The sequence below is a fragment of the Acinonyx jubatus genome, chromosome B3 (genome assembly GCF_027475565.1).
Source record: "Acinonyx jubatus isolate Ajub_Pintada_27869175 chromosome B3, VMU_Ajub_asm_v1.0, whole genome shotgun sequence".
Lineage (NCBI taxonomy): Eukaryota > Metazoa > Chordata > Mammalia > Carnivora > Felidae > Acinonyx > Acinonyx jubatus.
Genome location: NC_069386.1, coordinates 138,683,219 through 138,699,908, shown reverse-complemented (window position 1 = coordinate 138,699,908; position 16,690 = coordinate 138,683,219). Strand labels below are relative to the sequence as shown.

Genomic DNA, 16,690 nt, shown 5'->3' with positions numbered 1-16,690 from the left:
GCCTGGTGTCGGGTGAGTGGCGCATACGGCGTGCTTAGCGCGTGACCGGGTCACTGGGCTCAGGGCGGGGAAAACGTGCCCGTCGCCACCGTCATCACCGGTGCTTTGCCAACCCCAGCGTGTCAAGCGACCGCTGGTGAAAGCGGATGTTGAGTGAGCGTCTCTTAAGTGTCACACACTGTAAGTTGCTGTAAGGGCACGCAGGGATGTATATGGACCCTGGGGACCCGAAGCTTGTACTCTGGCAGGGGACAGGGATGGCAGGGAGAAGACCCGACTGAAGTGGACAGCGCACATGGGCTCTGTCAACACTCTGTGTCTCGGGCATTGGCCTGGACCTTCCTTGGGTCTGCGTTTTACCTTCTTGCTAGCGCCACAGACTCCTACGCACCCTTCAAAACCCTCCTTAGACGTTACTTCCTCCGAGAATTGTTGTCCAACCTGTGTGTCCCTCCTGGACTCGTTCAGTGCTTCTCGGCTTTCTCTGCCTGGCGGCAAGACCATTAGAACTCCCATCACGCTGTGTGGTAAGGGGCGGTGGCCTGACTTCTCGTGAATCATCAGCTACTGGAGGACACCGGTCATAGCCACCTCTTTGTGTCTACAGTTCCAGCCCGGGGCAGGGCACAGAATAAAGACCAGGGGCTCCATTGGCCCAGGAGAGCCCGGAGTCAAACGCGATGGAGCAGGAAGCAAGCAGGGGTGCTACACCGGGTGGGCGGGCAGCCCAGGGGTCCCAAAGTACTTCCAGGAGCAGGCGGCTTTTGAGATGGGATTTGAAAGGTGACGGGATGTCTCCTTCCTAAAACTATGCCCTTCATCTTGTGGGGTGCAGGCTAGGGGGCCAGCGGGAGGCGGCGTGAAGGGAAATGACTCATCCAAAGAGGCTTTCCCCTCTGCCACAAGGCAAACACATATTTCCCAAGCGGGCAAGTGGGTCTCCATTCCTTCGGGGTCGGACTAGCCACAGTTCACTTCCGACTCAGCTGGGATTATCCCTTTCAGAGAAAGCCGGGGCAGGGAGAGCTGGGGTAGGAAAGGTGTTGGCAGCCCAGGGAAAAATGAAACGAGGCAGAAAGGGCCAGGTCTGGGCAAAGCACAAGAAAGGAACATCAGGGTTGTGTGGACGCCTTTGGCACAGTAGCCGCTGCTTTCTCAGTTCAAGTTCAGGGAGCATCTCCAGCGGGTGAGACTCGATGCTCTGGGCTGCGGGGGAGCAGGTGGATAGGTCATGCTCACTGCCCCCGGGAAACCACAGGTGAAAGAGGCAGACAGACATGGGGATGATCAGTGCATTAAAGCCTTCTGGAATCTCTGAGAGTTAACTCCACAGAGATGGTCTGCAAGGTAGAGTGGCAATTCATGCCCATGTGGGCATTACACAATGCTATGTGCCTCATGTCATAGGTAGACTGTTCAAATGCTGTCCCCATGGAATGTACAGTCCAGTGAGAGAATCAGTCATTTATCAAGCAAGTAAGAGCCAGGGATGCCGGTAAAAGTGAGGTCTTTTCCTGCTAGGAAAGGCCATGTGCAACGCTTGGAAGGTAAGAAAGCAAAGTTGAACAGAAATATCCCACGAGGAGTGAACAGCACATGCAAAGGGCCCGTGGCAGGCAGGACTAAAAGAGGGCTTTGTGGCTGGTATGGAGAGTGTGGGGGCCAGAGTGGGGTGAGATGGGCAGAAGAAACCATCCAAAACCCCGGTCATCCCAGGCCAAATGCCCACTCACCACCTGTCCACACTCTCTCCCCATCTGGCGGTTATGAAAGGGTGAGGCCCGGCTTGTTGCGACTGCCAATGGCTCAGGGACATCATGGGAAGGCATCAGAGACTCAGGAGAAAAAGGGAGAAAGAAGAGAGAAAAGTAGGAAAAGCCAAATGCCTCAGCTCCAAAAAGAGGGGATCCAGGATCGCTGGAGCCCAGATTTTCGGGCCAGAGGACGGAGGGTCTGTGTGTTTCTCAAAAGTGCCGGGGAGGGACACTGGTGTGCTTTCACTGGGGGTGTGTGACGTGACCAGATGGGCGTGCTGAACGATGACGTGCTTTTGGCGTGGACGGACCAGAGGACACGCACAGCAGCGCAGTGAGTAGTGGTCCTCGCCAGGAAGACCGTGGCCGGGACCGGGCGGGAGGGCGGCGTCAGGATGCGGTTGCATTTTAAAAATTTATTTATTTATTCATTCATTCATTCATTCACTCATTTATGTTAAAAAATGTTTAAATGTTTATTTTCAGAGAGAGAGACAGAGAGAGAGAGAGAGAGAGAGAGAGAGAGAGCGAGAGGAGGAGGAGCAGAGACAGAGGGAGAGAGAATCCCAAGCAGGCTCCACGCTGTCAGTGCAGAGCCCGACGTGGGGCTTGAACTCATGGCCCGAGAGAGTGGACGCTTAACCGACTGAGCCCCCCGGCGCCTCAAGGTGGAGTTGCCTTTTAAACGCTGTATGTAAATCTGTTCCTGGTCGTGCCCATTCACTCCTTCTTTACCGCCTCTGTCTGGTTTGAGGAGAACGTGCTGGAAGGGTTCTCTGCCTCCCAATTCTGTCCGTTAGCATTTGACGCCAATCACACGGCGGCTGTGCCCAGGGCTCTGGGGACTACTCGCTGACCGGGGGCCCTCCGGGAGTGCCCTGCCTGGCAAGCCCGGGGGCACCTGGTGGTGATGGTGGAGCGTGCCCTAACCGCCCTGAGGGGCCGGGGAAGGAATTTTGCCTCAGATGGTACCTAAGCCTTATCTGGGCACAGAAGGCAAGGAAGGGCATACCCAGTGGGAACAGTGCACGGGGAAGCATGGAGACCCGCGAGAACATGGCACCCGAGGGAGGTGGTTAGACGTTGTTAGAAAGGGAAACGTGAGTAGGAGGTAGGCGTGGAGAGATGTCCTGGCCAAGGTGGGAAAGCCTGGGGTCTGGCAGGACGTGGCCTGGGCCCGTTCCAAGCAGTGAGGCGCCCACAGGTGGCCCTTTGATCTCACAACAAATGGCCTATTCAGCATCTCTGAGACTGGGCCGGCTCCTGGCAGCCAAGGTAGGAAGGTGGCAAGACACAGGGGATTGTCTGCCCGGTTCCAGGGCCGGGAGTTGGCTCAGCGACTCCCACTGCCTAGGAGGGAGTAGTCAGGTCCCAGCAGCCTCCGAGGACACCCCTGACAGGCCATGGGGCTGGCCTCGGGGGCTGGTGTCTGGGAAGGTGGCCTTTGGAGGTCCCGGGGCAGGAGTGGGGGGCGGGACAGGGTCGGGATCTCCCGGATCGGGTTCATGGGGGTGGTTGTGCTTGGGTGCACAGAATCAAGACAGACAGACCCCCTTCCCCCACCTCCCCCGCAAGAGCTGAGTGTTTGGGTCTCCCTTCCTCCGCTGGAAACTTCTCTGTGGCAGAAGGCCCCTTTGTTGGGAGAGGCGAGGCTGGCTACAGCAGCCCTAAATACCACAAAGTTTTAGATCTCCTCCCCACCCTCCACCTGCCATTCAGTAGTCGATGCTAAAACCACAAGAGGCTGTCTTTTCATAACACTACACGTTCCCGATGCTGAAGACCAAATGGCTTGTTTCGAGACTCTTTGGTTCTGTTTATTTCGGGTGTCTCGGCTTCTCAGGTATCCTGAGCACATATGTAGAAGGCCCACTGGCCGAGGGGTGATGCCGGAAAAGTCCCGTCTGCAAGTTGCCAGGTTAGGAGAGAAAGCTTGGCTGGCGCGAAAGGTTGTTTGCGGGCAGGGTTGGGGGTCAGGTGTGGACTCCCAGTTCTGGCCTTTGACCTCCCTGGCTCCGCCGAGCTGTGTGCTCTCAGGTGAGTCACGTAACCACTCTGACCCTCAGTCTCCTCCTCTGGAAATTGGTAACCATGCCGTTTGCAGGGTTACTGTGAAGTTCGAGCGTGTGGATGTAGGGAGTGTGGCGTGTACCCATAGTATATGCTCAGTGAACATTACTTCCCCATCTCTTAGGAAAGAAAAGTTGGCTTAGGAATCAACTTTAACTAAAATGTTTTTGTTGTGTTAAGAATGGGCCAAAAGTCACAAAATTATTTAGAGATTGTTTTCACTGAGTTCAAAAAATCCAGAAGACGATTTAATCAACAGTCTGTTTGCCTCCTCACAGCCGCACGGATGCACTCCTTTCTGAAAATGCAAATCAAACAATTTAAGTTCTCAAGTGTGTTCGATTCCTTCACTCACTCCTTCACTTCCTCTGCAACCAAGTAGTCAACACCTACTCCGTGTGAGGGCTGGTGGAGAGAGGGGCTTGGGGCTGTGGGAGCCGTAAGCTCAGGTGTGTAGATCCCTGCAATTTACTAACGGTGACCTTGGGCAAGTCATCACCACGCCGCAGCCCTCCGGTGGGCCCTTTGCATAATCAGGGTGATATTCCCCTTGCAGGGCTGTTGGGGAGGATTAAAGATCTCGCGCACAAGGTGCAAGGCGTTTTGGTGCCATGAGCGAACGGGAGCAGCCACGTTCCTGAGACGTGGTCCCCCTGCCCTTCGGTGACTGACGGTTGTGGTGACAGCCTTGAGAGTGCATCTCTCCTTCTGCTTCTGGGCGAGGCAGGTGGGAAAGTGGCCTCGGGGGCTCCCCGCAGGAAGCTGACCCAAGGACGTTGCTTTGGGTGGCCCTTTGGGTGGTCTGTTTGTAGCAGACAATGGAAAACCAAGCAGATCTCCAAAGTGCTTTTGAAGACGTTCCCTGGGGGGCCTGCAGCACTGCCCAGGAGCCCAGGGGCAGGTTCTTGGGAGCCTGGCTGTCTGGGTGCTGGGCTTGGATGAGTGGGAGCAGCTGCGGGGAAAGGCAGAACTCGTTCCTCCGGAGTGTGTTTATCCTGCTTTTCTGACCTCAGAGCCCAACCATCCTAATGATTTTTAATGACTCTAATGTGCCTCGCGTCTCCACCGGACCCACTGGCCATACAACCAAGTGCCTTTTTCCCTTGCGCCCAGCGGAAGGTGGTCAGATGTCAGCTGGGATTACACGGTTGGGCTTATTGTCAGACAAGCTTTAGCCCGGCACTCAGCGAGAGCTCACGGGACGGCTCCAGCCAATCCTCTCCATGAAGCCAGGTGGAAAGAGGTGCCAGGGAACTGGTACCAGGTTGCAAGTCAAGAAGACGTGAGTGCAAATCTTTTTTTTTTTTTTTTTTTACGTTTTTAAAGCTTATTTATTTATTTTGAGAGGGAGAGAGAGAGAGAGCACAAGCTGGGGAGGCGCAAAGAGAAGGAGAAACAGAATCCCATGCAGGCTCCATGCCATCAGCACAGACCCCGATGGGGGGCTCGAACCCACACACCATGAGATCATGACCTGAGCGGAGATCAAGAGTCAGATGCTTAACCAACGGCACCCCCCAGACGCCCCGATGTGAGTGTAAATCCTAAATGCATCGCTCACCGGTTGAGCTCTCAGGGGAGTAACTCTGCCTCTCGGGTCTCTGTTTCCTCATTGGAGGAGTGGTCGTGACGTGAGCTCTCGGGTGTCCCTGGGATTCCGAGCCATCTCCAGGCCTGAGCTTTGCCACTAGCCAAGTGGACGGTTGCTGAGGCGCCTCCTTGTTTTGCAATCCTATGACTCCCTTGCTGGCCAGCTCCTTCCTGCCAACACCCACTCCCATCGGCCTGAAAATACCTGCCTTGGACAATGTGCTCTTGACCAAGCAATTTCCCAAGAAGGGCTGTGACGGCCAGGACGGCCGCCCGCCTGAGGCCTCGTGGGGCCTGGCTGAGCTCTGTGGAATGGCCTGGAAGCTCACCGGCCCTTGGACCCTCCCTGCTGGCTGCCTCCAGACAAGCCAGACCCAGGAATACTGAGGCCCCTAGGCTCCCTTAACACGTGTGGTGCGACTGTTCAGGGGAATGCAGATTTCTGGAAAGTGAGGCTCCTCCGTCAGTCAGTCAAGGGCTCAGATCGCCTCCCTGCCTCTCTCCTAAAGGTTTCAGTTCTTGCTTCACCCGGATCCACCCGCTTTTGTAAGCCGTGGCATCCCTGCCAGCTGAGTCACTGGGGACTCTGGCTACAAAACGGTAGCAGCTCTGTGGCCCAGACCCTCCTGGGAAGGCCTCGTGCCTTCCCCACTGACTGTGTGGGTGGCATCCCCTCTCGTGCGACGTTTGCTTCTCCACCTTCCCATCCTACAGATGAACACCCCCCGGGGCAGGAGAAAGTTGCAGGCACTCGCCAAGGGCCTCACGGCAGGGGAGCGCAGAACAGCTCTGTCCTGGGGTCTGACAGCAATGCCCTCGCTGTGATTACTGTGATATTCCTGTTTCTTAAAACTCTTACGTGTGTTAGATGTGAAGTTCGAGGGCCCGAGTTTGAAAATGTCCCTTAATATACGACCAGTGTGATCTCGTCCCCCTAGGAGACGTTTGGCAATGTCCAGAGACTTTCTTGGTTGTCACGCTTGGGGAAGGGGTAGTTCCTGGCATCTTGTTGAGGGGTAGGGAGCGTGCTCAATGCCCTGCAGGTGCCCAGGACACCACAACTCGCCACAAAGAATGATCTGGTCCAAACCATCAGCATTGCCAAGGCTGAGAAGCCCCCGCTATGAAGGAAAGTAAAGATGTCCCTTTTTTTCGCAACCAGACCGTGAGGTCTCCAGAGGGTCTCAAAAGTAGTACATAACACACGCACACACGTCATTTCTGTTGTGAAATGAAGATTATTTTAGAGGTGGAAGGAAAGGCTGGTTTGTGTCCAAGTCAAGGTTGACGTGACTTGGCCTGGTGGCTTCCCTTACCCCGTCTCTCCCCATCCCTGGGCTGTCCTGAGCTCTGCTCCAGGAGTGCGGATGATGCCAACTCCCTGCTCTGGGTGTGGACACATGGCATACCCCACCATCTCCAGCCTTGATCTCCATCTGGGGCTACTGTCCCACATTTCTGCTAGTAGTGAGGACGCACCTGTGGCTCAAAACATGTGCCCGTCCTGAGCTCAGCATCTGCCTCCCAACCAGCTCCTCCGTGGCCAGCCCTGAACCTGGCCTTGGTGCTCAGTGGTCTCCTCCCCGCTGCCCCACAGCTGGCCTGTTGGGTTCACGTCCACAATCGCTTTTTCATCCAGGCATTCGTCCTACGTCCATGGCTTCTGTGTTCCTTTCTTCTCTGACCTGGAATCCCGCACCTTCCTCCTCTCTCCAGGCCTCAAATCTTTTGCTCATGCCACTGTGAAATGTATCTTCATAAAGGCTGTTTTCTCTAGTACTTTCCTAGTCAAAATCCTTCATGGCTGCCCTGCCTAACAAGGTAATGCCACCTTCTCACCTTGGGATTCACATCTCTGTCCGATCGGGCTGTCCACTTCCTACCAAGGGGTAAACATCTCCTGTTCCAGCTGCTCCTCTCGGCCAGGCAGGCAAGCACGCGGTGGCCTGAGCCTTCCTTGTTCCCCTGGGTGGAGGGACTGAGGACGCAGCCTCTCCTGTCCTGACCCCCGATTCCTCACCTCCATTTGTCCATCCCCCATCCTGGAAGGCCCCTACTCCTGCAGCCACACTTATGAGTCCCATCCGAAGCAGACTGTGCTCAAGTGCTGCCTTCTCGGACATGCACTCATCACTCTGCTGTGAATTACAGCGATTTAGGAAAAAATAAACAATAATGGTGGTGGTTACTATGTATTTACAGGCTAGGCACGCTCTTTGAATCTGCACAACTACCTGGTTCAAATAGGCATTAGAGGCTCCATTTTAGTAAAAAAGAAATGAAAGTTCAGACACCTTCATAGATGTACTCAAGGGCAAGAGCCAGAGGTGGTGCCCTGTGGTTTTGGGAATGCCACCTAGGGATCATGTGGCTGATGCAGGGTGCACCTCTGTCAGAGTACCATGCTCTGAGCATACGACATCCGTCTGTCCATCCATCCATCCATCCATCCATCTGTCCAACCATCCATCCATCCGTCCATGCATCCATCCGTCTGTCCATCCATCCATCCATCCATCCACCCATCCATCTATCTGTCTGTTGGTCTGTCCATCCATCCATCCATCCATCCATCCGTCCATCCGTCCATCCGTCCACCTGTCCATCCATCCATCCATCCATCCATCCATCCATCCATCCATCTGTCTGTTGGTCCGTCTGTCCATCCATCCATCCATCTGTCCATCCATCCATCCATCCATCCATCCATCCATTCGTCCATCTATCTGTCTGTTGGTCCGTCTGTCCACCCATCCATCCATCCGTCCATCGTCCACCTGTCCATCCATCCATCCGTCCATCCGTCCACCTGTCCATCCATCCATCCATCCATCCATCCATCCATCCACCCATCCGTCCACCCATCTGTTCATCTGTCTGTCCATCCATCTGTCTGCCCATGCATCCATCTGTCCATCTGTCGGTCCATCTGTCTGTCCATTCATCCACTCATAGCCTCACTTATTTGTGAGGGAATGCATAAATTAGAGAAGTGAATGAATCAATTTGTTCAAGACACATTGAGTATTTTTCAGGCATATCATATAGGTGATCAGTAAAAGATTTCCTGCTGTCTTTTTTTTCAGTTTTATACAGAGAAAGAATCGTAAGCAGGTTCCATACTCAGTGTAGATCCTGATGTAAGGCTTGATCCAGAATTCGGGGATCACGACCTGATCCGAAATCAAGAGTCAGATGCTCAGTCGACTAGGCCACCCAGGTGCCCTATCCTGATGTCATTTTTTGGGAAGGAGGAGGTGAATACATTTATGCCTCTGGCCTATTGAATCAGGAAATAAGTAACTTAAGAACAACTTTTGAAATTTTAGAGCCATAGCGTGATAAAAGCAGAAGGGACATGCGTGATCCTTCTTACCTGGGGCCCTGGTCACAGGAGAGAGCCACGGGCCCAGCGCAGGGGAGGGGCTGGCCGGCTCGCCCACCTGCCTGTGGGCTCACAGCACGGTGTTTGCCTTCACGGAAGAGCTGTTGTTCGTTGTGTCTGTGGAACTGATGTACCAATCCAGGTCCAAGAACGTGTGGACCAACAAGATGTGGGTTTGGAGGTGGAGACCAAAAGAGCAGCCTCGAATGCTCACCGTGTACTCTCAGCTCCTGTAGCCTGAGGGAGGCGTCCTGGTCTCATTTCACAGGTGGAAATGTGGGGTTCCTAGAGGAGAAGTGACACGCCCAGCTTGCAGCCCTGCCCTCCCGGCTTGGGACTGGATGTGGTGGTGCCACCCAGCAGTGAGGCGTCCCTATACGTCAGAGCCCGGGTTTGAGCTCTGCTCCTCTCTCCGTGTGGTCTGTGAGGATTGGGTGAGTTGTTCCCATTGGGGCAGAGCACGGTGCCAGCACAAGTGCGTGCCCACAGGTTGTCAGTGGTAGTAACACTGTGATTGTTAGGGTGTCCTTTGGGTGCAAACCCAGAGTTGCCTTCAGTCCTTGGGTGACTCTAAGGGATTCCCAAGGTGAAACCCCTGGTTTCCTTCTGTGTAAAATGGGGCCACAACACCCCCTCTTCCCCTGACTCCCCAGATGCTGGTGCTCAGCCAGTGTAGACTGCGATTTCTATTTCCATTTCTCTGTAGAGGTTGTTAAATTAAAAGAAGAGGAAAGGGGGTTTCGATGTTGGAGAAAGTCAGGGGTGGGGTCCTGGGGGTGCTGGGCCTCAGCCATTAGGAATTCTGGCTTTCGGCAATTTCCCCTGGGCTCTCTGGAAATGTTGAGCAGATAACACACGTCCCACTTGCCTCATCCAACTGGGCATTGCAACACCAACGTGCTGTGAGAATGGCACTGTCCTGGGAGAGCCACCTGAGTCATGGGAGCCCGGGAGCCTCTCCTGGGAGTGTCTTGTAGGTGGGCAGGGCCTGGGGGGAAAGACCTAGTTCTGTAAGTAGCCACCTGGCCTACCTTGAGACACATCTGGTGATCTCTGTGTACCCAGGGGAAGCTGGAGGGGCTGCCTTCACCGCCCAGCAGAGGGGGCGGCACGGCTGGGATTTCTGTGAGCTCCTGGGCTCACTGGGAGGCACAGACCCAGCTTCACTTCCTTGTTGTGCCATCAACTGGCTGGTGAACTCGAGCAGGTCTAGGCCTTGGGAGTCCCACCTGTACAAGGAAGTGTTTGGTCTCGGAGGCTACCACCATCTCGAGTTGCAATTTCTCGAGTTGGGTTTCCAGCTCCTTATGGAGCCCAGAGCCCAGTGCATAGCAGGCTCCCTGTAGGGGTGAGGTGAACAAATGACTGAATGAATGATGGATCCAAACACAACGTGTCCACCTTTTTTGCCCACAGAGTGTGTTGCTCTGGGATCAGCTCTGAGCAGAATCATCTGCAAGTTCAACGTGGCTGCATAGCCCATGAGCAGCGGCTCTCTTAGAGAGAGAGGCTCACATAGGTGGGTTGGAAAAAAACCAATTAAGGGCTTGTGTATTTAGCATTTTGCACTCAGAGTACTTAAGGACGAAGGGTAATCTTTTGAAATCAGACATATCTTGTTGGTTAATGTTGGTGTAAGTTTTTTTTTTTTTTTTTTTTTGAAGGTAAGGCCTGGACATGGCGGTCAGAGCTCATGTGAAGAGGCAAATTACCGATACATGAGGGTATGCCTAATTACCTGAAATTCCCTCCTCTGTTGAGTGAAAAACACAGTTTTCATCAGCCCTGGATTAATTATGGCTGCCGAGAGCTGTAATTGGCAAAAGCGTGTTTTTAGCTCATGACTCAAGGCTGACTCAACATTGGGGACCGTGCTTTCCATGGCCTCAAGCTGGGCTCCCTTTTTTTCCTGGAAACGCCTAAGTGGTTTGCCAAGCACTTTGATGGGGCCCATCAAGCTTCCCTGGGAGGCTCAGAGCCTGGTTTGAGCCCTTGGCATCCAAACTGGGGGTGGGGGAGGGGTGGGGAGGCGGCCATGCTGGGCGCTCCTGGACTTACCTCACGTCAAGCTGAAAACACCTTCACGAAGGTGAGCAATCTCAGGCATTGGCTTCTCAGCTGTGGAGCTTGGATTTGAACTCCCTGTTATTATTTTTTTTCCCATTGCCCTTTGGGGCCTCACACGGGTCACCTGCAGGGCTTGGAGTGGCTGTCCCCACAGCGAAATGGTCTCGTGAGGGTAGATCTTGCTGTGTGTGTGAGTGAGACCATGCTGCTCAGGGCTGAACTTGTTTCTGGTTCCATCAGGAGGGCTTTGATGACAATGCCCAATTCTAACACATGGAAGATTTTCCGGGTGGGGAGAAAAGACTTTGTCATAAATCCTGGCCTTGCGTCTGGATTGATGGATGGGTCATCCATTTGTGTTGGTGAGATCACCTTCCCTTCTCATTTATCTCCTCACCCGTGGCTGTCTCTGTCCTTGATTGGCCTCCCAGGCCTGGCCTCAGAGTGACCATTCTGTGGGCGGAGGGGTACCCAGAAAAAGTTGCCTCCCGGTGGGATGGGACCACCTGTCAGAAAAGGCCGATTTCCCCCACCCCACTTTGATTCTCTGAAGCTGACAGACTGAGCCCTCATTTCCTGTCCTCTTTCATAACCGTGGCCCATTGGATAGATGAAGAAGCCAGATTTGGTTTACCAGGTCCAGACCTGCCTTGGTCTTTCAGGAAACAAGGTGTGAGTCCTGGGGAAGTGGCCGGCACCCTTCCACGGACCGCAGAGGCACATGGGGAGGCTCTCAGAGGGGATGGTTGGTGTAAGGGGGCAGGCTCGATGCTTACATTCATGTCCACGAGCTCAACTTTTCCCCTCCTAGGCCTCCCCAGGGGCAGGGTTTTATCATTCCATCTTTTCTGGTGAGTAAATGGAGGCACAGAGAGAAGACGGACATCTTATCCACAGTGACGCAGCCTGAATGTTCAGGATGGCCCAGCTCGAAGCGGCCCAGTCAGGACTGCATGTTGGGTCCGCCGGACAACAGGAGCAGGCTGTCTCCTGCCCCTCTGGGGTCGAGGTTCGCCCAGTAGGTGGGCAGGGGCCACAGTCGGTGCACCCAGGGCTGTGCGATAGTACCTTTCAGTGTGTGCCTTGAAGGATGTGTGTGTGGGTGGAGTGCTCCACTGGGCAGTGAAGATGCCGTCTCCTTTTGCAGATTTAAGAAGCAAGCCAGCACCTGAAGGACGTGGAGAAAGGTCTGCTGTGCAGCATCACATGGGGCTTTGTCCGACCCCCCAGCCCCCCAACGTGTGTGACCACTTGTCTTTTGTTGGTTTTCCAACCCCTGGAAAGTTTTGGAGTTTTCCAGCTCTCCTCCCCTCTCTTTCCCTCCCCTCCTCTTCCTTCCTCCCCTCCCCTCCCCTCCCCCCACTGTCTTCCAGACCAGCAGGTGGCATGGACTCTGGTGGACAGGGCTCTAAGGTGCTGAGGAGGGACCTCCCCAGTCTCAGCTGAACACATATTTGTTTCAGTTCCTGCCTCGGGCCTAGGGCTGGGGTAGACTCTGTCCCTTGTGACACCTCTGCACAGGGGCACATCCCTGTCCTCATTTCCCCAATGAGTTCCCAGAGGCCCGAGGCCCGGGGGGGACCGTGGCGCACCCTCCACCCCCACCCCCCTGCAAACTGCTGCACCCCAAATGGGTGCGCGTGGACTTGGGGTTCGCTTGGGCTGCATCTCCTACTTCCTGCTGACCAGCTGGGCCGCCCGACCAGCCGTTGCCCGCAGGCTCACCCTGATGCTGAGACCTGCCCTGTTGCGTGAGGACAGGGCGAGAGGAGGAGGTGATTGTTATCTCTACACAAATGAGCCGGCCAGTCCGCACTTGTGCTCACCCTTGCCGCAGCAACAGGAAAGACGGGATCCACACTAATTGCCCTCACGTCTCTTTCTCTGGTCAGAGCTGTTCCCGACTGTCAGAGTGACACATGGCTCCCAACACAAGGCCCGTTGCAACACTTTCTAATTTTTTCCAAAAGATTTTGAAGGCAGGAAGAGTTTCGGTTCCGGTGAGGTACCCATGGCTGGCTCTGATCTCTGATGCTAGGGGACAATTCTTGTCCCCGCGATATAGGGTTGCACATCCTTTCCTCTGGCTATAAGGCCTGTTATTTTTAACACAGAATTTCTTCCAGGATCTTCAAACATCTTTTCACCAGATAGTGATGATTCATTTCTGGACAGGACAGCAGAACTAAAAGATCAAGTTTTGCAGTGCCTCTTGGCCCGACTCCCCTTTTATTTCTCCATCTTCTTCCCTTTCTTGCTCACCTACCCCACCCACCTTGCTCAGGCCGTCTCTCCAAGCCCCAATTAGCAGATGGGAGGGGCCTCTTGGTCAAGGACGCTGGTTGTGGGTGGTCCAGGTGGTTGAGAACATGTTCTCTCTGCATCACCAGCTCTGGGGAGATGGGCTGTTGACATACATGGGAAAAATCTTCTTAGGAGATTTCAAAGCACTGGAGACTCACCTGTTGTTGGGAGCTAACAAGAAAAAAGAGGCGAAATATCCCAAAGGCAGTATTTGGACAGGATCACCCGACCTCACCCCCTCCTAGCATTCAGATTCCATGATTGCAGGCTTCCCTGGACCATTGGAGTTGCTGCTGGTGGTGGGGGGGTAGGGAAAGGAACAGCAGGGGGAAGACACAGCTTCCTCTGTGCTATGTGCTTGTTTTGTGCCCACAGATTTTTGTCACTCTGAGCCCATAATGATGTTGACCATGCTAGCAAGCCCACTTGGGGGGCACTATCTGCTGGGAACTGTTCTCCGCACTTTGCATGCACTAACTAATTTAATTTTCAAAGCCATCATTAAGTGGGGACGATCGGTATCCAGTTTTACGGTGGGTGGGTTTTGAAGCACAGAGATGCAAAGTAACCTGATCAAGCTCACACAGCTCAGATGAGAGCCGGGAATCAAACCGAAATAGTCTGACTCCAGGGTCAGTATTTTCAGACTGCACGTTACTTAGTAGGGACAGGCTGTCCCAGACTTTTGCGGCTGCTGGGGACAGGGGGCTGTGGACTGGGGGGTGCGTGAATAGTGCACATGGAGACCTCTACTCTAACTGAACGTGGTTCTCCCCAGCAAGGGTCCATGGGCAAGATCGGGAGCTGGGATCCGTCTATCTCAGGCCACGGGTGGTAGGGGGCACATGTGTTATTGTGGCACACAAGCGGACCTCCGCCCTGGGGAAATGACAGAATGGGGCTCAAGGCAAGAGGTCCACAAGATGAACCTGAGGTGGATGGGGACAGACCATTATCGGCTGTTGTTACTGTTTCTTAGCGAGGAGCTCTGGTTGTGGATACTGGCAGTTATGGTCATTACACGACAGATTCTATTGTGCCGCGGGTGGCTTTCCGTCTCTATCGGTTTGCCCCACGGAGGCCTGGTTGTGCAATCCCTGCCCATGTCCCAGCCAGCGAGCCAGAGAGCGGGTGGGTGGGTATGTGGAACAGAGGTACTGTGACTACCTGGGCAAAACTTGGCTCTGAGTGTAGGCAAAAGCGAATGGAGTTCTGTCTGGCCAGGTGTGTTTCCTGATGTGCATTTACACGCACTTCTCTTTGTTTCACCTTATTTCATTTTATTTCCCTTCTATTGAACAGTGTCTCCTCACCACGGTCTTCTGGAGCCCACACTGGTTTCCACTTGCCTGAGGATGACGCGAAGACTGAGTGGCCCCACGGCCCACCACAGGTCACACATGTGAAATGAGGATCTGCTTTGCCTTTATTTGCCAGTGGGGTCCCCACTCACTGGTCCTGTCTCCTTAGGGGAGTGGACCCTCCTCTCCCTTTTCCTGCCTTTCTCCTTCAGGTCTTCAGCAGAACGGGGGTGGGGGGTGGGGACAGGAGAAAAAACAGCCTCTCAGACCCCAAATACCTTCTGCTCCACGATTTCAATCACACTCGTGCTGAGTTCCGAACCTGCCTGGCTTTCCAGAGTGCTGAGCCTGGAGCTGAGGATGGCAGCCCCTTTGGCGTCAAAATCTGGTTTCCTCTTGGAAAAAGGCTACTTCCTGATTGCTAGAGAGAGGAACGTCTTTAAAAGGCTCTGCTGTTCCTGTTGGCCTGCACACCATTGGCCTACGACATTTGATGATTTAAGGGTTGATGGATTAAAAACATGTGGTCTGGGTTTCCCTTGAATGCAAATGCATGTTGAACTTAAGGATCAGTTAAAAGAAAGAATAAAATAAAGAAGGAAGGAAGGAAGGAGGAAGGAAGAGAAGAAAGAAAGAGAAGGAAAAGAAAGAAAAGGAAAAGAAGGAAAGAGAAGGAGAATAAAGAAAAGGAAAAGAGGGAAAGAAAGAAAAAGGAAGAAAAAGAAAGAAAGGAAAGAAAAAGAAAGAAAAAAGAAAGGAAGAAAAGGAAAAGAAGGAAAGAGAAGGAAAAGAAGGAAAGAAAGAGAAAAAGAAAAAGAAAGAAAAAGAAAGGAAGAAAGAAAAAGAAAGGAAAGAAAAAGGAAGAAAAGGAAAAGAAAGAAAAGAAAGGAAAGAAAAAGAAAAGAAAGGAAGAAAAAGAAAGGAAAAGGAAAAGAAAGAAAAGAAAGGAAAGAGAAAAGAAAGGAAAGAAAAAGAAAGAAAAAGAAAGAAAAAAGAAAGAAAGAAAAGAAAGAAAAAGAAAGAAAAAGAGAAAGAAAAAAAAAAAGAAAGAGAAAGAAAGAAAGAAAGAAAGAAAGAAAGAAAGAAAAAGAAAGAAAGGAAAAGGAAAGAAGAAAGGAAGAAAGTCAAAGAAACAGTCCAGGTTTTTCATAATGCCCTGACTTTGAAAAATAGGCCAAGGTTTTTGCAGAGTACAGGCTCCACGTGGGGCCTCGCGGGCACTCTGGAAAAGTCTTCAGTTGGCCTGGAGGCAGCAGGGACTTGTGTGGGCCCCGATCCCTCCCGGCTCTGGCCCCAGTGTGGCCTCGTGCAGCTCGGCACCCTGGGGAGACCTCAAGTTCGAGGAGAGAAATAAAGCTACAACTTCCTGTCTTCCGGAGACCCCCTTCCACCCTAATTTTGCCCAAAGTATATCACTCTCCGGCCAGGCAGCATCAACCGAGCGTCTAACGTGCGCCGGTGTCCCCGGTGGGTTCCGCGATGAGGTCCCAGCGCCTGTTCACGGTCCTCCCGCTCTGACCGAGCAGCTCCCGGTTCCAGGCTTTCCACCTGCGCCCTCCCCGACTCCTCCAGCCCGCGGGCCCTTTCGCTGCCTCTGGCCGCCCCAATCGTATCCGTTCACACCCACGGTGTTCCCTCCAGGGCTGTGCTCCGTCAACCCCCCGGGGGCGACGCTGAAGGGCTCACAGAGAGCCGGGCCTCGTCGGGATCCCGGGCGCCGATGGAATCCACGGCTGCCCCCCTTTGGACTCCACACGTGGCGCTGAGCGGAAGGCCGTTGGCGTTGGCTCCCTCGGCTTGGCTCCGCCCCCTCCGTTTTGGAAGGTTTGCAGGCCCCTGCCCTCTCATGCTCTGTTTACTGCAGGCAATGATTTGAGCTTAATGGAATGGGGAAGGGATTCCGCTTTCATGTGGTCGGGAGACCAAGGCCCACACAGATCCCCGTGCAGTTTTACGGCCAGGCCGGGGGGGTTGGTAAATTTGTCGAGGAGTGCCCTGCTCCCAACAGCTCGCTGGGAACAGGGCCTATAAATAGCTCCTGCCAGTCAAGGCATAACGATTTCAATCTTCCTACTGTATAAATAAACAGTATTGTTCAGGAATTCTTGGCCGCAATTTTGGCCCGCGCGTCCCGAAGATGATCCAGCTGGAATTTTCGGCAAAGGCAAAGGAGCTGGCATGGGGGGGGGGGGGGGGGGGCGCGTACCGTGTGCCTGGCC

The 16,690-nt window shown here is 53.7% G+C and overlaps 1 long non-coding RNA gene across 2 annotated transcripts; it reads left to right on the top strand.

Annotated features, from left to right (window-relative positions):
- Positions 1 to 2,266: 2,266 nt before the first annotated feature.
- Positions 2,267 to 16,652, top strand: LOC128316118 (uncharacterized). Of its 2 annotated transcripts, none has more exons than XR_008299645.1 (4): positions 2,267 to 2,422; positions 9,068 to 9,233; positions 10,464 to 10,523; positions 12,014 to 16,652. It is a non-coding gene; the product is annotated as an uncharacterized LOC128316118 (long non-coding RNA). The 2 variants fall into 2 exon arrangements; XR_008299646.1 differs by lacking the exon at positions 2,267 to 2,422 and adding an exon at positions 3,329 to 5,106.
- Positions 16,653 to 16,690: the final 38 nt, after the last annotated feature.